Below are 27,782 nucleotides of genomic sequence, written 5' to 3'. Positions count from 1 at the left end.
CCATGGTGGCCTTGCATCGATCACGGTCCGAGCTTTATTTTAATTGATTTCAATTCCTCTCTGATGTACGAGGAATCTTAGAAAATTATTGGTTGACACTCCAAAGGCACATTTCATTGGATTCATTTTCAATTTATGGGCCTGCATTCGTTCGAAGTATTTACGCAAATGGGCCAAATGATCTTCCGCATCGACCGACTTGACTACCACGTCGTTAATGTAGACTTCCATAAATTGGCCAATCATATCATGAAAGATGGCGTTCATCTCCCTTTGATATATTGCTCTAGCATTTTTCAAGCCGAAAGGCATCACTACCAAGCAATAAGTACCCAAGTATCCCAAGCACCTAAACGTTGTTTTTGGTACATCATCCAAGGCTCTCTCTCTCTCTCTCTCTCTCTCTCTCTCTATATATATATATATATATATATATATATATATGATTACTCCTAGAATGCCCATCCAAGAATGACACAATCCCGTGCCCAACAACTCAATCAATTAACTAGTCGGCCGTAGGCATAGGATACTCGTCTTTGGGAGTGGCTAGATTTAAAAATTTAAAATCTACACAAACTCTTATCTTACCGGTCTTCTTTATTACTGGGACTACATTTGACATCCATTCTGCATATTTGATCATTCAGATAAACCCGACTTTTAAAATTCGTTCGATTTCTTTTTTTTTTTTTTTTAAGTTTGTGAGTGACTTCGGTCGTCATCCTCTTCGGGGGCTATTTATGCAGGTGATATCCTTCTTCGGTCGGTAACCTGTGCCCAACCAAAGATCTTTCTAATCCCGGTATGTCATGATAGTCCCATGTGAAATATTCTATGAATTCATGCAACAATTTTACTATATTGTCCCACTCAGGCGGTTGTAACAGGTTGCTTATCATTCCCTCTTTTATTTCAAAACTATATTCCTCAATCGATCTATCAAATTCAGCCAAGTTCATAAAAATTCCCTCATCACTTCCTTCCATGCTCTCTTTGAGCCTCTTTATCCTGGCTGCGAAATCAGCTAGGCACACCACACCTTCAGCTATCACGATCATGGTAACTCTTCAATAATGCAACTTGTAGTAGGTCGATAGAGAGTTAAACGCTTCGTCTGGGTTTCATCTTCCTAGATCATCATAGCCTGAACCATGCCGCCTAGGTTCTTCTTTATTGAAATACCCATCGGCTGTCTATACTTATTCCTTCCAGTGAACCTGATGGACCCTATTTCTTTGCCATAGTACTAAGCTTCATTAGCATTTGATGTTGACAAAAAGGGCTTATTATCATCCAACACGAGCTTGACCTTGTTTTGATTCTAAAAGATGATAAACTAGTGAAGAGAAGAGGGAATGCATGCAAAAGAAGGAATCTAATCTCTCACTAACAGGGCATTGTAACTTGACAAATGTCAACTACAAAGAACTGTGCCAAAACAAACTTGGTGCCTACTGTAAGATCGATCGGTAGAACACCATGCATGTTGCTAACATGGCCGGAAAAATTGCCGACAGTTACTTCGGAAGGGATCAAATCACTTGCAATCTTCACCAATTTGGCCATCATTCTTTGGCTCCATTGTCTAATATTTTGGTTACATAACATCCGTTTAAATGAGCTGAAATATATAATGGCTTAAGGTGTTGCGTCATATCAGTAGTGGGTCTATCGATAATTACTATATCAGTAGCCCCATCGGTTGCTACTGTGACTGTGTCAGTGTGTGACACCTTACATTGTCTTTATTCATCATAAGGGAAACAAGCGTCTGAATAACAACTGGGGAAACATGTTTTTACACATCGCCAGGTGTCATGTTTGGTTGAGTAGCTCTTGCTTGAAAGTCAGATGATAGAGTAAGCACCATATTACAATGAAATACCGTCAGTGACAATGAACCAAACACAATACTACTACCGAAACCTTACCCCCTAATGTATCAAACTTGATCTCATCAGTCTAACTAGGCGTTCGGTTCTTCATGGGGTTAATTGGTGAATTGGTCATTACATCCCTTGGCTGATCGCAATAGTCGTGAATTCACCCGGCAACTATTCTTTTGTTAGGAAGAAATCTTCACTAAAATAATCTGAGAAGTTGCCAATGTTGTATTCTTTAAATTTGCCCAACGCTTCAACATTTTTTAGAAAAGCTTTGCTCTCCCGATCAACAGGCAGATCAATTGCTCAACCGCATTTACTGCTATCTATTCCTCTAATAAAGGAACTTGCCAAAATGGATAGGGCAGCTTGGGTTTCGATTGAAGAATATCTTCGTTCTTTTCTTTTCCCCTTCTCATTGTGTCCTCATTTCCTTGCCAACAACGTTTTTGAGTTCTGGTAAGATTTTCTAGTACCATGGGGAATTTTGGATGGTAAGCCACTTCCATACCCCTTCTCATGTAGCGTGTGGTTTGACCATTCTAGCTTAGTGCAATCTCTAATGCAGCTGGCGATTAGACATTAACTGCTCCGGTCGGTGGTGATCTCAACTATTTCCACGGTTGTAATTTTTGGGACGGTCTTTAAGACACAAAAGGATCTCTTGGGCACAACAGTTGCATAAATGATGGTTCTTATGCCCATATGTGTCTCGATACTGAGGTGTCCACTGTTGTTTGGGGGTTGATCGACCGCTCGTTCTGCGCAGACTTCCTAAACTGAATTTTATTTTCGACCGAGGTTGATCCCTCAAGTCAATTGTAATCATATTTATCTCCATGCTGGCTGGGAATGGATCGATATCAATTAGCACGGCTTCTTTTTATTTTTCCAAAAATTTCAACAATCTGTGATCGATGTATTCCTGGATTAGATTCCTGAAAATAACGCATTTTCTAGTGGAATTGGAATGAGATCCATGTCATTTATAATAGTCAACCATCTTGATTTCTGCGGCTGAAGGTATCTTGTGATTAATAGGAACTTTGATGAACTTTGTTTCTAATATGAAGTAAAAAATTTCCTTGGCTCGAGTAATATCAAAGGTGTATACTTCTAAGTCTTTTGCGTCATTGGGGCAGCTAACTCTGCCTTTACCAACTTTGATCAGACTAGTGGTTTCATAATTACGATCATGGTAATATGTTCCAATTGATGAGTTTGCTTGCCTAGCCCCTTCTTGAAGCAATTCTTCATATTAAGAGACCTTCTTAGTGAGGTCGTATAAATCAGCAAATTCCGTCCTTGCAAACTTTTTGTGGAGTTTGTATTTCAAACCGTCTTGTGCAAGTTGCACAAATTTGACTTTGGTCATGACCACCTTATAATAACTCTTTGCGTACTTAAATAGCATGGAATAGCTTTCACAGGATTCACCTGGAAACTGCTGGAATCGTGCAAGATCGACCATAGCGATGTCTCTATTTTTAGAAAAGAATTGAGTATGAAACCTTTCTTCAAATTCTTACCAGTTATGTATTGAATCTGGTAACAAATTGGAATACAATTCAAAGCCGTAGTGGTTAGCAAGTGACCGAATAACAACAATTTATAATAATCATTATTGTCTAGTTCACCACATTGCATGGTGAATCAGATAACATGTTTGATAGTCGATTGACCATGTTCTCCTGAGAATAGGGCGAAATCCAGTCTGTAATTTCTCAGCAATGGGTGTTGCCGATCCACCCATTTTGGGTATGGTTTATGATAAGTATGAATGGCATTGCGGCCCAACACCTGGCCTGCAACCTCTTACACGAGTTGCAGTATTTGGTTACAATTGATCCGTGGAGGTTCCATGGTTGGCAGATGATTTAGACCAAATCTATTTAAATTTTCTTGAAACATAGGACCTTGCGGGGGTTAGACTTCCATTTGCAATCTTTGATTTCTATTATCATAAGTTCTAACTTCTTGCTCCGATCATCTAACCTCTGCAGGAGGCAACATATTTTTAACCTCCTGAAGAGGCATATTACACTGCAATGGTGGTGTTGGTGGAAAATGGATAGCATTACCAACCGAATTACCATTATTTTGCTGCGTAGGTTGCATCAGCTACATTACAATGACTAATAATCGTTGCATGGCCTTGGTCTGACTAGCCATATAACAGTTGATATTTTTTGCCTATTAACGGAGCTGTTCCGCTTAAATTCTCACATTTTCCTACACAATCTAGGTGCTTGTATGTACAACCCGTAGTACCATTGATACCTCGTCTGGAAGAATAAGGCGAGCCATCAATGGCCCCACTTGGTTTTCGGTCAGGTTGACATTTAAATTAATATCACTTGAAGGTGCCTGGACCTGCACGTGATCCACCGGGGGTGGTGTGATTGGCTTTGTGGGTTCATTCCCGACAATTTTGCCACTGTTGCATTCTGGCAATAACTAAACGATGATCTACAATAATGTCCCACCAGGCATGCCATAAAATTGTTTGCTGCTTATTTGATGATCCTTAAACCAGCACTGGTGACGGGTGCATGGGCATGTCAGAATTGGGATTGCAGTTCCAATTTAAATCGAACAACAATGACCTCGAGCACCAAAGTAGGTAGACACTGAGTATGACCAAGATCTGGGGAGATCGGTCGCCTATTCAGTCACTCGCCCAAAGTGGTAAATGGATCAGGGGATGGTCAGAGGGTGAGGTTTGTCCTCTGATGGTGAGTTTCTCCATGCCTTCCATACGAAAGGACTTTCTAAATGCATGAAGAGTGGAATGTAAAAAGAGAAATTAAAATCGATTGCTAAAGAGTGCTTAGATTACAACTACATCTATCGACTTCTATGTTTATACTACGAATTATGCTAAAGAAAGCAAGTAAATGCACTAAGTAAATGATTACTCTAAAGGAAAGGAATTACTGGATAAAAGCTACAATTGCACTATGGAATGTAAATTTGATAGGATAATTGAAAGATAATTGAAGATAATTGATTTGTTAATTTTTTTGGGTTAGTGTGATATGACTTTTCCTATTGAAATTCTCTTCTATTTATAGCTCGATCCAGCCATTCTGGATCCTTCCCATGATCTGATGGTTATCATAACCGCTTTTGTCCTCACTCTGCTTCCAGATACTTCCCACGTTCTTGCTCCTTTGAATTATTTTTCAGCCACTTACAATTGCTCGCATGATTTTGACCATTGACCATTTAACGTTCGATCTTTTAAACTTGGTCGTGTGAATCCCCATCGAAATAACACAATTGATACGTTATGGCCTCGTGACTATACATATCTTCAGAAAAATGTTGCTCACATTCTGTATAGGGTTGGACTTAATCAGTCTTGATTGGTTAAAACAGAACTCGGCCGAATAGGCTACAAATAGTAGTATATGAACATAGGTGGACAATTTCTAACACTATGTTCTTCCTTCAGATTCAGCACACAGGCGTAGATGGAAGGGAAATATAATTACTGACTACAACTAAAGTCAGTTCGACGTATACGAAGGGATGGATTGGACAACTCCTAGAAAGTAAACATCCCATGATTGGTGAGTGGTGAAGCAAGTGAAACTAAACTAATATAAACAACATTACACTAATTTAATTTGCTTTAGGTGTAATTGATTCATTCAAATCATATATGCATTCACTATTTATCACCTTCCTTAATGGAGCGTGAGGATAAGCACATGTCCATGTGGTGCCTTTGCATATAACTGTTGGCACTCGGTTAGTTTTCTATCAAGTGTGGTGTGCATGCCCATGCCAAAATCGATATAGCGTCTCAATTCAAACTGATCAACTTTGACCCCAAGCATTGAAATAAGAAGGTACGTCTACTATGAATATATATGACTAGAATTTGAGAAGATTGATCGCCTACTTATCAACTTGTAGAATTTTGTAATGATCAAGCGATAATCGGAGGGTGGGGTTCTTCTTTCGAAAGTGAGTTGTGCTTTACCTTTCATAAGAAAAAACTTTTTAGTATACCAATGTAATCAAACTAAAGGAAAAAGTCAAAATTGGTCACTAGGAGCGATTGTAAGATTGTCCCTTGAAAGAATTGCTTGATATTGGACAATGATCAAGTTTAGCATATGAGCATAGACCTGGATTACAACTAAGAACTATTACTAAGAATTTTTACTACTGGATTAGCACTACTCCTACGATAAACTGAGATAAAAGATAAATTTGTTCTGAATTGATGTTGATTATAATGATCTAATTTCGGGTGTTGTTTATAGATTTCCCCTGCAGCTTCCTTTCAGGCCTTTCTCCTCTTTAATTCAATGGTTATGATAGCTAAAGAGTCACCACGTCAGCCTTCTAGATCATTCCTTCTCTTCTTTAGTTCATCGGTTATGGCAGTTGAATCATTGCCTCACTAGTCTTCTAGATCCTTCTTTCTCTTTAGATTCGTTTGATCGTTCGTTTCCTACTCAACTGCTTCCCACTTCTGGGCTTCTCAAATGCCTGTTACCTTTCATCCGCATTCCACTTTTGGATGTCTCGACCATAATCGATTGCATTCCACTTCGGCTGCATTCTCCATCTAGCGAGTCTCTCAGTCGCAATCTTCTTCCATGTCAATCGCTCTCTGCATCTTTCCACCTGATTGCATTTCTCTCAGCCATGCCAACTGTAAGTCTGTGAAAAGTGCTCCAATATCTCCAGAGATCTTTCTGTAAGTTATAAATTCCCCTTTCAATGGCCCATGCCATTTTCTTATTGGCTCGATCAAAATTAGGCTACAACGTTGCCCCCACGACACCTCGCCTCTAGTTGAAAAGGTAAGAGTGACATTAGTTCGTTAGTTGATGGAATAAATGCAACTGCTTAACTGTGCAAAAACATCGAATTCGGCCATCTTAGTCGAACTAGGCCATCTCAGTTAAAAAATATCAAATTTAGTCATCTTAGTCGAACTCGACCATCTTGGTAAAAAAACATCAAATTCAATCATCTTGGTGAAATTAGGTCATCTTAATAAATGAAATGTCAAATTTGGCCGTCTTGGTCACACCCGGCTATCTTGATCGAAAAAATCAAATTCACCCGTTTTGATTACACTCGGCCTTCTTGGTCGAAAAACAACACATCTTATAACATCCCAAAATTTCCGTGGCCCAAGTACAAACTAGTGTCTAAGAATTTCAGGTGTTAATAATGTATAAATTGGATGCTTTAAAAATCGCACCATAATTTTTTTTTTTCCATTTAGATCACATCCAGTTACATTCATGAGGGTAACCATTCACGAGAATAAAATTGATTGTATTTATTATTTTATTAGAGTAAAAGAATTCAACAAATTATCAAATGCCCTCTCAATGGGAGCTTATTACATTATCAAGTTTGCAGCAGAAATATAGAACTAAATCATAAAACTATCCTCTTATTCATTCAGTATAATCTTCCATATGGGGATGTTCCTCTAAGTCTTCAATCTGTACATCATTTGCATCATCTGTAGGTTTGGAGAGGGTCAATGCCCTACTCATAATGATGATTATCCTTTAAGATTAACAATAATTCAACAGATTTATAAAAGTATTGTAAGAGTTCTGATACGTTTCGTACTCCACCATTATAAGAGGTATCAACATACACAACCAATATATATGTGTGTGTATGTGTATGTGTGTGTGAATGCATGCCTAACAAAGTTTGAGCGACTCATCATACGTAGTGATCATCATAATGTGAAATATAATTCATAGAAAACCTGACTCGCCCTGCATCCCATAAATACAGAGATTCGTCAGAGTGTCCAACGTTAACATGGATTTATGCGAACATCTAAAGGTGACACAACAATGCGATTGGAGGATTTACATAACACGATGTATTCATGAAGCGACTATTTTCGACATCCAATCCTGAAAAGTGATGTAATATGATGGCGATTTACTTACATTGATTATGCACCACGCCAACCAACCCAATGAATTACGTGCCAACCAAGAGGGCTGCTACCTGTAAGGCATTACATCCATGATAAATATTTGAATCACTAGTTGTGATACCTCTAATACATCACTTATACTAATAGAGAAATAAATTGAATCATGAGACTTTTGGAATTCCAAGACACATGCTTAAGCCTTAAAGGGGGGTAACACATGCTAACATAATAAAGGAGAAGAGTAGCATTAAGCTAACTCAACAAAAGAGAAGTGTACCAATGCCTAACTCAACAAAAAAAGAGATAACAATGGCTAACTCAACAAAAGAGGAGAGTAACAAGGGCTAACTCAATAAAAGAGAAGAGTAGCAAGGGCTAACACAACAAAAAAGAAGAATAACAAGGGCTAACTCAACAAAATTAGTAAAGGCAAATGCAAGACTTGTATCCATCACCCCACATAAATTAATAAAGATCACGCATAATTAAAATCATTCCTCAACCATAATTCCCAAAGGATAAAGAATTGATAGTGGTAAATCAAACAGTTACAGAGAGATAATCATAGAAATACGAAAGTATATAAAAGGCAAGATACATTACATCAACTTAAATTAAGGTAAGCTTAAAGGAATTCCTCACCTTAGCCTTAGATCTAAACCCTAGGTAAATATCCATGTGGGAAAGCTTATACATAAAAAATTTTCACATGAATCACGATATCGCTTAAACAAGAGGAAAACACCATTCACATGGAAAAGGAAGAGGGCGTCTAGTCTTATCCTTCTCTTTCTTTTTCTTTCCTTTTCTCTTTATTCCTCTCTCTCTCCTTCTCCTTGGGCACTGGGAGATTGAGGGTGTGAGTGGAGAGGGGAACGCATACTCCATTTATAAAGGAGTGGGTGTGTGAGAGGGGTGTGTTTCACATCCCACTTGGATTGGGTTTCTCCAATTTAAAATTTTCTGATGATCTTTCTTTAAATATAATTTATCCATTGTGTCAGGGTCGTCAAATAGAGTCGTGGTATATGATTTTCTTGGTGATTGGAAATTTAGATTGGCCTATCTTAATAATTCTCCTTGCGGGTGCCAAAATAAACTTGATTTCAATTAACGGTCTATACTTGATGATGAGAGCCCAATTTTTGAGAAAATGTGTAGTCAGGATAGACAAACGGTTGGACAATTTTTAAGGGTTGATCAATGGTGGAAAAAGCCTAAATCTAAAATTTCAGCTTTTGTACCAAAGGAAGGAACATGCTTCAACCTTCAACGGTGAAAAATCATAGATCAGGGCCTAAATTTTGTATAACCTCATAGTCATATGAGACTAGACTGTGGTCCAAATTTGAGTTGTGATGGATGGAAGAAATTAGTTAAATGGAAGATCCAGATTTATAATGAGTTGGTAGGTCTTGATAGGATAAATTCGCGCTTAAGGAAAAGCCAACCAAAGTAGGGTCTTCATATTTTACACTTGATCCATATGATGAGAAATTCAAGTCGTTCATATGAAGGGAATATCCTGCGATAACTATCCACGAGGTTTCTTCACTTGATGGACACCCGACTTAACGGTTAAGGGGCTGATTTGTTAATTGGGTCACTTTCACAATGATCTAAGGGACAAAATTTGACATGCATAGTTAATTTATAATACATAGGCATGGTATAAAATTTCACATCAAACAGATCGTGGAAACCATGTGATCTAAAATTCAGGAGTCTAAGTTAATGGCATTTTTGTAATTATTGTTGATATGAGAGTTTTGGGAAATGTAATGGTTCTACGTGGTTACGGGCACAGTTCTAAGTAATTCTAACAAAATAACTTATATCTAAATAATTATGAATAAGGAATTATAACAAAACAACTTATATCGAGTCCTACATATCAAAGTCGACTCGACTCGAAACTTATACCCCTACGACCGCGCCATCGCCACGGTTCCAACGTCGTGACTTGCTCACCAATCCGATACCCAGGTTAGAAGATGTGAGCCCGCGTTCATTCCAATGAAATGTCGCGCATTACGAATTCTGAGAGAATCTCTATAACCCGTCACATCAATCAATCAATTAAGCCAAGTACACTCCATACCTCAAGTACAAGTAACCCATCCCTTTCCCTTTCTAAAATCAACTCTCTCTCTCCTCACCCATTCCTTTTTTACACAAATTTCAACTAAACCTATACCTTCCCATCCCCATTCCTTACAACACTCGTCCCATATCAATCCATCACCTCTCTTTCTCTCTCATTTTCTAAGCAACCTCCCAAACTCCCAAGAAAGATTCCAACGTCCAAGCTCTCTCTTCCATGTGTGGCCCACTTTCCCACCCTCTCATCTCTCATCTCAACCATTCATCTTTCATGAAACTCCATTAAAATTGAAGGCACAAAGCATATAAGTCCAAGGAGCTAAGGAAGAAGGCCGATAGGTGGGTGATCCACCGATGATTTTGAACGTTAGGGCCCACTTGTTACGGAACCCACTTGATGTATGCATTGTTAAAGGGAGGGCCCATTAGTGGCGGGGTCGCTCCCCTTTCACGCTTCTCTCTCCCTCTCTCTCTCTCTCTCTCTCCTTCTCCTTTTCTTTTGGTGATGTTGATGATGAGTGTGGCCCACCATGAAGTATATATTTCATCAATGCCATCTACCTTCGTGGGACCCATCTGATGGATGTGTTGGATCTACACCATCCAGCCCATGACCAGGCCTGGATGGAAGGGAAAACTCAAGTATCAGGTCGATTCAACAGGTGGGCCACATCCATGTGAGACCCACCCTGACGCCTATGTTGAATCCATACCGTCAGTAGGGTGTAGCTAACAGTATAGTGTGGTCTAATGCTGGAATGTACCAACTAGCTATCCTTTAAAAAAAAAGAAAAAAAAGAAGAGAAAGTATGATGTATATTAATATAATATATATATTATACATTAATTATGTATGAGAGGTGGGCCGCACGTGTGGAACCCACCATGATTTATGCCTAAGATCATCACCGTCCAGAGCATCCAAGGGCTTGGACGGTGGCCTTTTTTTAGCTCCTATGTGTTATGTTATTTTATTATATATTATATTATATTATATGATATGATATTATATTATATAAATATAATATAATATTATATGTATACATATATGTTTTAAGATATATAGTGGTGGGCCCTACGTGGGACCCACCTGTATTCAAACCGTCAGTAGCAGCTGACGCTGTACATAACATAGTTAAGGAGCTCCTTTATGTGTGCGACAACTCATGTGGGGCCCATCTGCTATGGGACCCACTATGATGCATGTATATATTTCACGTCGTCCATCCATCTGGTGTCCCAGTAGCCCCACGCTGATGGATGTTTTCCCCATCCGAACCGTCTATCCATTTGGCTAGCTTGTCTTAAGCTTGAGACCAGAAATGAGACAGATCCAGTTATCAAGTGGACCACACTGCAGAGAACGGTGGTGTTGAATGTCTACCATTGAAACCCCATTTTGGTTTACAGAAGTTTTAGACCAATATGATATTTATTTTTCCTCTAAGATCAGGTCTTTGTGACCTTATCAATAGATTGGATGGGAAATAAATACTATGGTGGGCCCATTGGGATTTTTACAGTGGGAACCCTTATCACCACTGTTAGGTGTGGCATGGTCCAGATGATCTTTGGATATGATTCATTTTTTTTAATGCTCTAAAATGATCTCTAACAATGGATGAAGGGTGTAGTTGGTATGACCTATTTAATGTATTAGGGGCCCACGTAATGAGGCCCGATTTGATGTATTTGGGGGCCCATTTGACTTGGCCCATTCGACTTAGCCCATCGATTCGGCCCTTTTGAATCGACCTATTTGATTGACTCATTTAATTCGGCCCATTTGATTCGGCCCATTGATTCAGCCCATTTCATTCGGCCCATTTGATTTAGCCCATTTGATCATTCCATTAGATTTATATAAGGCCCAATGAGACGTATGTGAGGCATTTGTGTGGGTCGAATGTGATGTATATGAAACCCATTGCGATGTGAGATTCCACCATGATGCATGTAATGATGTTTTGGCGGTCATGCCTTGGGAGCAATGATGATTTGATGTCCACGTTGTAAGAGCAATGATGGTTAAATTTTCGCATTGTAACTCTCCCTAGGGCCCATTGATAGGCCCATACCTGTAGTGTGTAGGCCGTCTAGGCCCTTCTTCATTATGAACAGAATCCATCACTATATAACATGTTTAATATAGTTCCATGATTCATACTCATATGCATCATATGTATGCTTGATATGAGGCATGACTGATCATAGCATATGCCTTTGGGTAGATTGTTTATGGGCTCCCTAATAGGCGGAGTTGCCCTTCATCAGTGCGCGGTACGTGAAGGATTGTTGTAAGACTGATAGTGTGATTCATGCACTTCGCATTTGTATGGCATGATTACTATACGCCCTAGCGACATCAGGGCGATGACCTCCACAGGCACATCGTGGATGGCAAGATTAGACACCGAAAATATTACTACTAAGCATCAGGGCGCCATAGATGTCGAGACCGAGTGGACACATGAGCACACGAGGGCCGAATACCATGAGGCCGTGTCTCCCACTGTGTCATGGTCAGTTGGAAAGGTATGTGGCCTTACTTGCCCGAGGGTAAGGGGCATTGCTAGGCTAAGTTTGACCAGCTCATGAATGGGTCCGCTATCCACGTGCCACATAGATATTAGCAGACTATTGGCCAGGCGGATAGTGAGGTTTTTTATGCTCACTTGGACTACACGCTTAGGAAAAGGGTAGTGCCATTTTAAGGGTACTAAACTCTGGTGATTATCTAGACTGAGAACCGTACTGATATTTGATGCTCTAGTGAGGAGCTGCATTGATATATGGATGAGGATTGGCATGCATGAGTTGTATTCCGCATCGCATGACCTTGATATGGCCGATAGCATTCATGTTTTGCACTGCATAGCCTTGGTACGGCTGATTGCATTCGTGTACTCATCAACATGACTCCGCATTACTCTGACATTGCATTCTGAGCACGCTCGTATTACGCACACACTTACACTACCCTCTAAGCTTTTTATAAGCTTATGCACGATTGATGCGTGCAGGTGATGCCAGGACACAACCGTAGCTTCGCAGTAGTAAGGAGTGTGTAGTCGAGCTTCAGGAGTTTCCGTTATTATCATTATCTTGTATTTCCCTTCATATGCATTGTACTCAAAGTTTTTTATCATAGTGAATTTTGTGATGGTGTTCTTGTGGTTATTGTTCATGGGTTATGCTTATAGTTATGCTTATACTGAATCAATTAGAAATCCTCTTTGTATCCTTTTGGCCCTGCCTCCTGAGGGGAGGGAGTGAAAGGCAGTAGATGGTTCACAATCCCCATGACGACACAATAAATGTAAATAGTGTTTAGCTCCCCGAACCGAATCAGGCAATCCCTTGTTCACATCGTCGTCTTGTTTGGGTCCATTTTAAAAAAATCAGAAAATTTCAAAAGGCAAAAACACTAGATATTTTCAAAATACCAAAAAATTCAAATACTTGTCCCAAAAAAAAATTAAAAAAATTATCAAAAGCCAAAAACCCTAGATATTTCCCAAATGCCAAAAATTCAGATACTTGTCGAAATCCAAAAAAAAAAAAAAATCAAAAATTTCTCAAAACACAAAAACAATAGAAAATCTTTAAAAAATCAGAAGCAATAATGTACCCAGTTTGTCCGTTAAAGAAATTGAGTATGAAGTCAACTCGTATGATTTCGATCTAGAGTTAGACTTTAAATCCGTGGGTTTGGACGAAGCCTAGGATGTGGAAAATGATGATCTGACTCTCGAGCTAGAGGATTCCCTTAGAAAGTTCGAAACAAATGCCAATGTCATTACAGACAATTTTCAAATTATGAACTTGGGATCCCTTAAGCTCCTTAGAAAAGTACGCATCAAGAGATCCTCACCCCTTGAATATAAGCAGTTGATGACAGAATTCTTGAGGTCCGGGGCTATCCAACTTTGGGTTCTCCTAAGAAGCCTTACCCAAAATGAATGAAGAGATAATCATACACCATCTACTATGAAGCCTGAAGTCAAGCCAATCATGCAAAGCTATCAAGAACATGTCTAATGTCCCCGATGGAGTCCACAGATTGCGCATAAATGAACATGTGATGTCCAAGAAGAACTTGTGACTAAGCTGTTTCTGATAAATGATGGAGATGGGCATTGCAGCATGCTAGGAAGTGCTTTAAGTATCGAAAGCTGGTATAATGAATCCATATGCATGCTTTGAATCTTTATAACCTGACAACACCCTAGCCCTGTTCATTGTTGGGTGTTGACATCATCCAAAGAGTAAACCTAAAGGCATACAATTGTCATGATTGCATTATTGTAGCAGACAACTACTATGCAAAGTGAGTAGCGACAACATCCTACATCATGGGTACAAATGAAGAAGTCAAGGAAAATGAGTGGTGGTGGTCAGCTCGATTCAACCAACTACATCTCGTAGACATAAAGCACACAACGATTACCAGGACTAATGACAAGTAAGTTTGAAAAGAAAGGTTAGCAACATGGTAATAATGCACATCTTATCATTGCGCCTACTATATCCAAGGGGCAAGTCCAAGCCATCCTGGGATGATTTGCTGATCATTTGCGAAGTTCTTCCAGGAAGTGCCCCTCGTCTCACCATCGTTAAGGGAAAATATCTTCTAGAGCCCATCAATGCTAACAACATAAAAATCTATCACAGGTAATCCTACCTGATTATGTTAACAATCACAATCATAAAGTTAAAAGTCAAATGATAAGAGGTTAGCATACTAAGGTGCATTCTATTGTCATTCCTTCCCCCAATAAGTGTTCCAAAAAATAAAGGGTTAAAAAAAAAAGAGAAGAAAAAGAAAAGATAAAGAAAAAAATGGTCGAATAAAAGCGTGTAGTCTAAAAAAAAGGGAAGGAAGAAAAGAAAAAAAAAGAGTCGAACCTAATGAGTGAGAATACAAGTCACCATCCTATTTTTCCTCAAGATAGTTTAATCTAATATCAATAGCTTCATGGTCATATTTGAAAATAAAGTCAGGAAGCTCACCAGTCGACTGACAATGAATGGAATCTAGCCTCCCACCTCTGTTACTTGAGAAATTAAAAGAAAAAAAAAACATGCCTAAGTGAAATGGGTGAGATGAAAATCCAAAAGGGCAGCTCGAGTAAAAACAGTGGGCATGTAGCTGACTTGGTGAAAACCTGATTGGGCGCCGACTTGGTGAAAACCTGATTGGGCGCCAAGGGTAAAAAGAGCACATTTGTCAAGGGGTAGGTAAGATCAAAATTTAGGAATGTGGTAAAATAACGAAAGGGCGCCACAGGCAAAAAAGATGGGAAAGTCGGTTTTGGTGAAAATCTGAAAGGGCATTATAGGCAAAAATGGCTAGAATAGAAGAATAAAAAAAAAAAGTGCAGGAATGGAAGAAGCCAAGACAATGAGGAAAATGAAGCGCAAGGAAAAGATAAGTCATGGATTAGAATTCTATCAAACTCTACCCAAATCCAAGGGCCAACACTCTAATATACACCTACTCTCAGGGAATTAGGATCCTTAGTAAATAACTTAGAATACCGAATTTGACAAGGGCTGAGTCTAATGTTCTGATTCTACCATTCAGGCACAAGTTCAAACACAAGCACACACATACATCTATACGGCACAAAAAATTTTGTTTGATTTTCATTTTTTGTATATAATCTTATCCCTTGGAAAAAAGATTACAAAAAAAATAATAAAAATGTTTCCCCTTTTTTGGCCATTCATGTATAAAAGGAAAATGTATGTATGACTCTCTCTAAAATTTTCAAACCTCTCTGGAGTGCTTCCTATGGGCAACTATCTTCCAATCATCATCACTCAAAAGGTAAATATCTCTCTCGATACTCTAACTCCTCAATTTCTTGGATGATTCTCTCATTTTGTATTGCAGGTGCTAGAGTTATTCCAAAATCAAGAACCAAAAAGCGAAAAAGGTCTAACCTTTTAAATGGTATATCTTTTCCAGACAATTGGCTGACAATGATACATGTCAGGAAATAGGTCCATGCCATAATATTTTCTGACTAGAAGGGGTGGGGTGCCCACTCGCTTTAGCATTCAGTTGCATGCAACCTCTGTAAAGAGGAGCATTTATAGATACCCCACCTAGGCTAACAACTTGATAATGCATGGATGATCGCTAGGAACTGAACCTAAACCCCACACCTTACCTAAAACCATAGCCATTTCCCAAACCCTAGCTGAACCTGAGCCATTTCGTTACCCTAAACCCTGACTTAACTCGAGCCATCACCCAAGCCAAAGCATGCCCAAACCTTCACCCACAATCAATCAATTTTTTGAGTTATTTTTGGGTCATAATCGAGCCAATTTCGAGCCATTTTTGAACCAAATATCCAAAATTGGCTTTGTGCCACTCTTAGGGCCCGAAAGAAGCCTACTGGCGGAACTTTGAAAGCAACCATGCAAGGGCTCAACGGATGTGCCCCTCAACTCTTTTAGGACCTATTTGACCCAAGAATTCCTACTATTTACCATATTACCAAGCCCTCTAGCCTATAAAGAAGTGTCACATGACATCCCCCTTCCCTCCACCAATTCTAAGCCACCACATCATCATTCACCCTTCAAAGTCCCTAGAATTACCTAAAGACCACCCTAAAAGGCTATAAATACCTCCCTCCTCTCTTCGTTCCACAATAACAACAACCACAAAAAAGAGTGTGAGAGAGAAAGTGAGTGAGTGTGAGAGGGTGTGCTTAAGTTCTAAGCTCCCAGCTTTTTAGCCCCCCTCTAGCCCCCTCCAACCATCTCTTAGCCTCCCAGACCTACTTAGGCCAATCATTCCCAACCATGGTACACCGAAACATCCAAGCGATTTCAAGTGCAAGCTAAAGATCATGCAATCATCACTAACATTCATATTCTATTAATTGCATCATTACTTCCCTTCTCACCCCTGCTTCTCTAAGTTGCCATTGAATGTATGCTCTTTGACTTGCTGGAACTCTCGATCCCGTCACATCAGAAACTCATGGTAACCTAGTCCTCTTAAAATAACATTCTAGCATCATCACATCTACTTTAAACCTCTGTTCTCCTCTAGACATTTTCTGGGTGTATGCTCTGCGGCTTGCCAGAATTCCGAACCTTGCCATATCAGAAATCTGAGTTTGCCTAGTCTCATTCTAGTATTTTATATCTTATCATTTTATCCCTTAAGACCCTCTTACCATACGGAGTAGAGACCGTACACTCGTATGGGCAAAGAGGGTGTCTAACACTTTCCCTCTTTGTAACCAAAGTCCCTTACTCAGAATCCCAGGTCGCAGATTAAGAGTCAACTTAAAGCAAGAGAGTCTTCAGATTCTCTGTCTTTTACATGTTCTGCATGTTCTAACTGACTGCGGGATTTCGACTCATCAATCCAAATTAGCCCACACACAATACCAAAATAAACATAAACCAGCATTGGCGCCGATTTCCAGCATTCACACCTGGCCAGGGTGGTGAGTTCCATGGTATCATCTATTCCGGGTGAGTCTCGAACTTCTTGATTAAGGCATTGAGTTCATTGGTAAGCGCTCGAGATTTTGGTACTCAGATCAAACCACTTCTAACTTGCTTGAATATGATTCCGTAAATCCGTGGTCCCGATCATTTTAGATCCTTGGGGAATATATATATATATATATATATATATATATATATATATATATATTTCATTCCACCACAAAATTATCCAAATTATCCATTCATTGTTAAACCTGAGTTTTAATGTATCCTTCATATAAAGGGTTGTAAATTCTCAAAATCGTTTTATATTGACAGCTTCTTACTCTCAGAATTTGAATTTATGATATGTGTGTCGAATTTATTCAAATTTTGTAAATTAAGTCCTTGAATTATTCTTGAATTTACAAGAAAATTCCTGAGGTAATATTCCTGGGTTTGGGGGTTGTTTCACACTTGTGAGATGTATGAAAGCTTGTTCTCCAGTAGTAATTCCTACCTTTTTTATTTTTGGATTTTTATAGAAATTTGTAGAGATCCGACTGGGTTGAAATTTTAAGAGGAGATTTTTATGGACCTGAGTGAGGTACCAGAAAATTTTCAAAACTTTTTGATAATTATAACTACTAAGACCAGTGGAAGTTTCCTAACATGTCGGTTTTCATCCAAACAATAACAAATTTTTAGAAAATAGGAAAATATCCTATTCCGGTTTAGGAAACTAGTTTTTCTTGCGTGAAAATTCATTTAAGGATGAATTTTAGATCATAAAAAGTTTATTTAAGATTTTAAGAATGTTTTTTTTTAAAGGTACCTAGATTCATAGTCTCTAAATTCCACATCTAACTTAACATTCTCGATGGGGAACCTGAATGTGGGTTTCTAATTCTTGAACTTCCTAACTTCTTTGGGGATTAAACTAATTATATATCTCTAATTCATAAACATATCCTATCCGCGCAAAGCTTATGATGGTCCATGCCCTCAAGCCTAGTCAATCTCATTCTAATGCTCTGATACCAACTGTAACATCCCGAAATTTCCTCAACCCGAGTATATACTCATGCCTGAGAATTCTGACTATTAATAATGTATAAATTGGATGCTTTAAAATTTGCACCATATTTCTTTTCCTTTTAGATCACATCTAGTTACATTCATGAAGGTAACCATTCATGAGAATAAAATGGACTCTATTTATTATTTTATTAGAGTAAAAGAATTCAACAAATTATTAAATGCCCTCTCAATGGGAGCTTATTACATTATCGAGTTTTTAGTGGAAATATAAAACTAAATCATAACATTATACTCTTATTCATTAAGTATAATCTTCTAAATGGGGATGGTCCTCTAGGTCTTCAATCTATACTTCACCTGCATCATCTGTATAATTAGAAAGGGTCAATGCCCTACTCATAGTGATTGTTATCCTTTAAGATTAACAATCATTTAAGAGATTTATAAAAGTAACGTAAGGGTTTTGATACGTCTCGTACTCCACCACTACGAGAGATATCAGCATGCACAGCCAATATATATATATATGAATGCATGCTTAGAAAAGTGTGAGTGGCTCATTATACGTAGTGATCATCACAATGTGGAATATAATTAATAGAAAATCCGAATCACCCCGCATCTCATAACTACGAAGATTTGTCAGTGTGTCCAACGTTAACGTGGATTTATACAAACATCTCAAGGCGATGCAACAACGCAGTTGAGGGATTTACGTAACACGATGTATTCATGGAGTAACTATTTGTGACATTCAATCCTAAAAAGTGATGTAACATGCATGACAATTTACTTACATCGATTATGCACAATGCCAACCAACCCACGGAATTACGTGCCGACCAAGAGGGCTGCTGCCCGTAATGCATTACACCTATGATAAATATTTGAATAACTAGTTATGATTCCTCTAACACATCACTTGCACCGATAGAGAAATAAATTGAATCATGGAAGTTTTGAAATTCCAAGACGCATGCCCAAGCCTTAAAGAGTGGTAGCACAAGGCTAACATAATAAAGGATAAGAGTAGCATTAAACTAACTCAACAAAAGAGAAGTGTAATAATGACTGACTCAATGAAATAAGAGATTAGTAAGGGCTAACTCAACAAAAGAGAAGAGTAGCAAGGGATAACTCAACAAAAGAGAAGAGTAGCAATGGCAAACTCAACAAAATTGGTAAAGGAAAATGCAAGGCTTATATCCATCACCCCACATAAATTAATAAAGATCATGTATAATTAAAATCATACCTCAACCACAATTCCCAAAGGATAAATGATTGATGGTGGTAAATCAAACAATTGTAGGGAGATAATCATAGAAATATGAAAGCATATAAAAGGCAAGATAAATTATATCAACTTAAGGTAAGCTAAAAGGAATCCCTCACCTTTGCCTTAGATCTAAACCCTAGGTAGATATACATGTAGGAAAGCATATACATGAAAAGTTTCCACATGAATCATGACATCGCTTGAGCAAGAGGGAGACACCTTGGATATCGAGAAGGAAGAGAGCGTTTAGGCTTCTCCTTTTCTCACTTTCACTTTCTCTTTCTTTCCTTTTCTCTCTCTCTCTCTCTTTCTCTCTCTCTGTCACGCCCCGAAATCCAACACCTGGGTATATCCGACCTCGATTCTGTACCCGCAGGCATGACTTATGTTTTGTATGTTTACATTTCATATTCCACACATATATTGACAAAATAACCTCATTCATAAAATATAACAATCCAAAAATTAAATAATTAAACATTTATTTAAAGAAAAATATCAATGTTCCGACTATTCAAGATTATCATCAAACACATGTCATCGTAATGTTGTTATACTAAATGTTCATTACACTTATTTAGAAAATGGTAAAGAAACAAAAATAAATAAAAGAAAATCTCCTTAAGCTCCTCCATGAGATCCCGATCCTGAAATTTTAAAATCCCAACAGGGTAAGCTGCGAAGCCTAGTGAGTAATCTCAACACAGGTTTCAAATAATCTCATGTAATATGAATAAAATGTATAAAAAATACAATACATATTTAGGCAAAATAGCAAATGAGGAGATTTAATAAACAAAATGTTTCCATGTAAATTCAAAGAAAAATGAATGAATGAAATCAACATATGTTATACTCCATAATAACATGTGCAGTTTATTCTTTTTAACACCAGGGCCAATTTACATCGGTTGGCCAACACCCGCACCAATACAACACCTAGCCTGGCAATGAGAACATCTTGCATGATATGCTCACCCATCCGAAGGGCACTTGGTGAGGGACCCATTTGTACGTTAGCTGGTCAGACTACTACCCTACCGAACCTGGCAGTGGGAACCTTTTGTAATCCTGACATGCTCACCCACTTAAAGGGTACGGTAGAGGTTCCAAAAGGTACCAATTAGGTTTCTGGGACTTTCAACCCAAGGGTCTTGATCGCCCCACCTATTTACGCTTTAGGGATTTTCAACCCAAAGGACTTGATCGCCTCACCTATTTTCCGGTGTTTCATAACTATTATAATGATATATGATTTTAATATTGCATAAATCAAATATTTCTAAATATCTTCAATGACTACTATTCTTCGGTCAATCCATAATACTTGATGTACATGATTTATTAAACTAAAAATAAAATTTTCAATCAATGTAAATTGTACGTAGATAATTAAAATTTTACATAAAAAATAAAATAAACATTCAATGTAATCTACTAGATCATGGTTAAAATACAATGAAAAAAATAAGCATGCAATATGATTTATTAAATCTTGATTAAAAAGATAAGCATGCAACATGATTTATAAGATTTAAGAATCTATATAAAAAATATATATAAACTCAATATTTTGCAATAACTTTTAATAAAACAAAATCTAAATGCAAATAAATGATTTTTTTTTTAAAGATACGATTAACAATAAGACTATAAAACTTCAATGAAAGCATATTAAAGCAATGACAACAAAAATAATAATTTAAACAACATTTTAAGAAGCAGGGTAAGTAATTACATCAAATTAAAAAGAACATCCAAGATGGAAATTTTGTATTATAAGTACAATGAATTGACAAATAAAATGAATTAAATTAAATTATATAGAGTTTTCATAAATATCAAGTGAGAGAAAAGCTCACCTTTTTCTTAAAAATATTTTCTTTTCTTTTCTTTTCTTCCTCTCTCTTCCTTTTTCTCTCTCCTCTTTTCTTTCTTCCTTTTTCTCTCCTCTCTCTCCCTCTTTCCAACATAATTAACCAACCAGCAACTCTCTCTTCTTCTTCTTCTTTTCCTCTCTCTCTCCTCACTCTTCTCACGCCACACCACATCCCGCTTCTCTTCCTTGCTCCTTATTTATAAGGATAACATCACGTGTGCTATTAATGTACTTTTAAAATTTCAGTTTTCTTTCATTTTTTTAAATCTTTGTACGTCACATTTTTTTTCTTTTGGTTTACACCATGTGCACAAGTCTAAACACTTCACATGCATTTATGCTTCCATTTTGCAATTCTTTTCATCACGCTGTTTTTTGTTTTTTTTGTTTTTGACAACGTGGGTTGGTTAAATGCACACATGCACCATGCATCTTTTGTACACCGCATGCATGTGCCACATGTATGTGTAAGCTATGATGCATACATGGGCTATTTGTGTGTGCGTGAGAGGTATATATGTGATCTGTTTGGTGTATGTGTGTAGTTATAATGTATTCAATGGTGCATAAGTGTATGATGTAGATGGATGGACGGATTAATGTATGCATAGATGGATGGATAGATATATGCAGATGAGTTGTAAGATCAATGGCTAGACTCCAAGATGGATGGGTAGGATTGTGGGTGGCCATATAACCAATATGATGGATGGTCAATTCAGATGCAAGGACAAGTGTTCCGATGATTTCAGCATATGGACGGTTTGATGGTTGTATCATTGGATGGATGGTTAAATATATGGTTGGATTTATTAGTTAACGAACAGTTGGATCGGATATGTCCAAATCAGTGGTTGAGATTGAACCAGTTGATCTTGTAGATTGATGGTCATATCGGACTAATTGGGTGCATCGATCAATGGTTAAAATTTGACGGTCAAGATTTATTTGGGTTATTATATTCTACCCTCCTTAAAAGAAATTTCGTCTTCAAAATTTACATACCTATAATGCGAACAGGTGAGGGTATTTCTCTTAGATCTCGGCCTCGCATTCCCAAGAAGCCTCTTCCTCGGTATGGTAACTCCACTGAACCTTGACTAATGGTATAACTCTAGATTGAAGCACTTGGTCTTTCCGGTCAAGAATACGTACTGGTTGTTCGATATATGAAGCATCTTCCCAGATCTCTAATGGTTTCCAGTCTGTAACATAAGAAACATCCCGCTCATATTTTCTTAACATCGACACATAGAAAACATCATGAATACCAGACAACTGAGGTGGTAAAGCAAGCCTATATACGACAGCACCAACCCTCTCTAGAATCTCAAACGGACCTATATACCTTGGAGCTAACTTTCCCTTTTTACTGAACCTCATGATGCCCTTCATAGGAGAAATTTTTAAGAAGACATGATCTCCAACTGCAAACTCTAGATCTCTTCTGCGATTATCTGCATAACTCTTCTGACAACTTTGGGCTGTGCACAAATGGTTTCTAATGATAAAAATCTTCTTTGTTGTCTCTTACACAATCTCTGGTCCAAGCAAACTACCTTCTCCAACTTTTGTCCAACAATTTGGAGATCTAGAAGGCCTCCCATACAAAGCCTCATATGGCGCCATGTCAATACTCATCTGGTAGCTATTATTATAAGTGAACTCGATCAATGGTAAGTGATCATCCCAACTCCCTTTAAAATCAAGCACGCAAGCTCGGAGCATGTATTCAAGGATCTAATTCACTCGTTCAGTCTGCCCGTCAGTTAGAGGGTGAAAAGCGGTGCTAAAATCAAGAGTGGTTCCTAGTGCCTTTTGTAAACTTCTCCAAAAACGAGACGTAAACCTAGAATCCTGATCAGATATGATAGATACAGGCACTCTGTGCAATCTAACTATTTCTTTAATATATAGTTTACATAATTCCTCTAGGGGATAGGTAGCACGTATAGGAAGAAAATGTGTGGACTTAGTTAACCGGTCGACGATGACCCAAACTGCATCATGATTATTATGTGTCCGTGGTAATCCCATAATGAAATCCATGAATATGTGCTCTCACTTCCACTCGAAAATCGGTAGTGGCTGTAACATCCCTAATGGCTTCTGATGCTCTGCTTTCACCTGTTGACACGTGAGACATTTGGCTACAAAATCAGCAACCGCCAATATTGCCTACGCATATCGTGATACATCTTCATACCTCCAGGGTGGATTGTGAATTTAGAGCGGTGTGCCTCATCCATAATTTCCTTCTTTAATTCAACCACATTTGATATACATAATCTTCCTTAGAACTTTAATCCACCATTAGTACCAACTTTCCATTCCGACTTACCACCTTTTTCAGCTTCTATTACTTTAGCTTATATCGATGAATTTGTTGTTGAGCTTCTATAACCTTACTAATTAAGGAAGGTTGAATGGCTAGGTTAAAGAAACGAGCTACAGATGTTTACGGATTCAATTGAACATCAAAACTCTTCACCGTATCTAACATATTCCATCGTCGAATCATAAGGTGAGCGATTACTCCATGTGGCTTACGACTTAGGGTATTTACTGGGGTGCTTGTTAGTGTGGTTGCCAAGGCGGTCGTCTGTAAAACGAGCAAAGTGACCCTCCATTCCACAGTTATAACATTTACCTGTAAATATGTTCGTTGGCTGAGTAGGAGTTGAGGTGTTTGTTATCGTCATCTTCTGCTTCTTAGAAGCATCGCCCTGTGCTTGATACGTATTCGGTGTAGCCCTACCATTGCTCTTCACTTCTCTCTTCTGGTTGTGACTTTCCAGAATTCTTCGTTGTCTCACTCTATCATTAGGGTCGGTTTTACTATATAGGCATACAATCTAAGCTTAAGTGGAATCAGCTTGTTACGAATTGACCCTCTTAGACCTCACTTAAACTTCTTAGCTTTGCGAGCTTTATCCTGAATCATATATGGGGTAAAATGGGATAGTTTAATAAATTTGGACTCATATTGGCCTACGGTCATATCCCCTGTTCTATGCTTATGAACTCTTCTGCTTTCTGCTCCCATACACACTCAGAAGTATTTCTCATTAACTTCTCACAAAACAAATCCCATGTCCATGCGGTCTCTTCTTATATTGTTCTAGCAATTGTCTCCTACCAGTGGTCGGCATGTCCCTCTAACATGAAAACCGCAAGTGTGACCTTCTGCTCTTCATCACATCTTAAAACTGTAAATAGTTTCTCCATTTGCTTTTTCCACTTTTATGCCTCCATAGGGTCTGACAAACCCTTGAAAGCGGGCGGCTTCAATCTCTTAAATTTCTCTACTAAGCCCCCAACGCCATCCTACATAACTGAGGGGGCACCTCCATTATCGCGACGAATGTGCTATACATGAATTGTTGTCATGTCGCCTAAAGCATGGAAGACCCCATCAAGTAACTGGCCAATTTCGGTGAACCCCGATGTGGCTGCCACAGGACTAGCTCTACCTCTATCTCTATCTCTACACCGACACCTAGACATATTTTAAATCAAACAATAAGGTTTAAATGTCACATAAGGCCGGATACTAAAATACAGTACTACAAGTTAAGTTTTGATCACAACTACTCTCGCAAGGGATATATCCTAATTTTTTTCAAAGTGACTAAGTTTTCAAGTAAAACCCTAGGTCCTCAATGATTTTGAACCTAAGCATTGATACCAATCTGTCACGCACCGAAATCCAACACCTGGGTATATCCGACCCTGATTTTGTACCCGCAGGCATGACTTATGTTTTGTATGTTTGCATTTCATATTCCACACATATATTGACAAAATAACCTCATTCATAAAGTATAACAATCCAAAAATTAAATAATTAAACATTTATTTAAAGAAAAATATTAATGTTCCGACTATTCAAGATTATCATCAAACACATGTCATCATAATGTTGTTATACTAAATGTTCATTATACTTATTTAGAAAATGGTAAAGAAACAAAAATAAATAAAATAAAATCTCCTTAAGCTCCTCCATGAGATCCCGATCCTGAAATTTTAAAATCCCAACAGGGTAAGTTGTGAAGCCTAGTGAGTAATCTCAATACAAGTTTCAAAATAATTTCATGTAATATGAATAAAAATGTATTAAAAGATACAATACATATTTGGGCAAAACAACAAATGAGCATATTTAATAAACAAAATGTTTCCATGTAAATTCAAAGAAAAATGAATGAATGAAATCAACATATGCTATACTCCATAATAACATGTGCAGTTTATTCTTTTTAATACCAGGGCCAGTTTACACTGGTTGGCCAACACCCGCGCCAATACAACACCTAACCTGGCAATGGGAACCTCTTGCATGATATGCTCACCCATCTAAAGGGCACTTGGTGAGGGACCCATTTGTACGTTAGCTGGTCAAACTACTACCCTACCGAACCTGGCAGTAGGAACCTTTTGCAATCCTGACATACTCACCCACTCAAAGGGTATGGTAGAGGTTCCAAAAGGTACCAATTGGGTTTCTGGGACTTTTCACCCAAGGGTCTTGATCGCCCCACCTATTTACGCTTTAGGGATTTTCAACCCAGAGGACTTGATCGCCTCACCTATTTTCTAGTGTTTCATAACTATTATAATGATGCATGATTTTAATATTGCATGAATCAAATATTTCTAAATATCTTCAATGACTACTATTCTTCGGTCGATCCATAATACTTGATGTACATGATTTACTAAACTAAAAATAAAATTTTCAATCAATGTAAATTGTACGTAGATAATTAAAAATTTACATAAAAAATAAAATAAACATTCAATGTAATCTATTAGATCATGGTTAAAATACAATGAAAAAAATAAACATGCAACATGATTTATTAAATCTTGATTAAAAAGATAAACATGCAACATGATTTATTAAATCTTGATTAAAAAGATAAGCATGCAACATGATTTATACGATTTAAGAATCTATATAAAAAATATTTATAAACTCAAGATTTTGCAATAACTTTTAATAAAACAAAATCTAAATGCAAATAAATGATTTTTTTTTAAAGATACGATTAACAATAAGACTATAAAACTTTAATGAAAGCATATTAAAGCAATGACAACAAAAATAATAATTTAAACAACATTTTAAGAAGCAGGGTAAGTAATTACATCAAATTAAAAAGAACATCCAAGATGGCAATTTTGTATTATAAGTACAATGAATTAACAAATAAAATGAATTAAATTAAATTTATAGAGTTTTCATAAATATCAAGTGAGAGAAAAGCTCACCTTTTTCTTAAAAATATTTTCTTTTCTTTTTTCCTTTTTCTTTTCTTTTCTTCCTCTCTTCCTTTTTCTCTCCTCTTTTCTTTCTTCCTTTTTTCTCTCTTCTCTCTCTCTCCCTCTTTCCAACATAATTAACCAACCAACAACTCTCTTTTCTTTTCTTTTTTTCCTCTCTCTCTCCTCACTCTTCTCACGTCACACCACATCCCGCTTCTCTTCTTTGCTCCTTATTTATAAGGATAACATCACATGTGCTATTAATGTACTTTTAAAATTTCAGTTTTCTTTCGTTTTTTTTTTTTTAAATCTTTGTACGTCACGTTTTTTTTTTCTTTCGGTTTACACCACGTGCACAAGTCTAAACACTTCACATGCATTTATGCTTCCATTTTACAATTCTTTTCATCATGTTTTTTTTTTTTTTTTGACAACGTGGGCTGGTTAAATGCACACATGCACCATGCATCTTATGTACACGGCATGCATGTGCCACATGTATGTGTAAGCTATGATGCATGCATGGGCTACTTGTGTGTGCGTGAGAGGTATATATGTGATGTGTTTGGTGTATGTCTATAGTTGTATTGTATTCAATGGTGCCTAAGTGTATGATGTAGATGGATGGACGGATTAATGTATGCATAGATATATGCAGATGAGTTGTAAGATCGATGGCTAGACTCCAAGATGGATGGGTAGGATTGTGGGTGGCCATATAACCAATATGATGGATGGTCAGTTCAGATGCAAGGACGAGTGTTCCGATAATTTCAGCACATGGACAGTTTGATGGTTGTATCGTTGGATGGATGGTTAAATATATGGTTGGATTTATTAGTTAACGAACAGTTGGATCGGATATGTCCAAATAAATGGTTGAGATTGAACCAGTTGATCTTGTAGATCAATGATCATATAGGA

General features: G+C 37.7%; 1 pseudogene; it reads right to left on the bottom strand.

Annotated features, from left to right (window-relative positions):
- Positions 1–6,483: 6,483 nt before the first annotated feature.
- On the bottom strand, positions 6,484–23,216 carry LOC131238930 (uncharacterized; annotated as a pseudogene).
- Between the last annotated feature and the right edge of the window lie 4,566 nt (positions 23,217–27,782).

The sequence above is a fragment of the Magnolia sinica genome, chromosome 3, assembly GCF_029962835.1.
Source record: "Magnolia sinica isolate HGM2019 chromosome 3, MsV1, whole genome shotgun sequence".
NCBI classification, from domain to species: Eukaryota; Viridiplantae; Streptophyta; class Magnoliopsida; order Magnoliales; family Magnoliaceae; genus Magnolia; species Magnolia sinica.
Note: the sequence above shows the minus strand (reverse complement) of the source record. Positions and strands in the feature narration are given on the sequence as shown.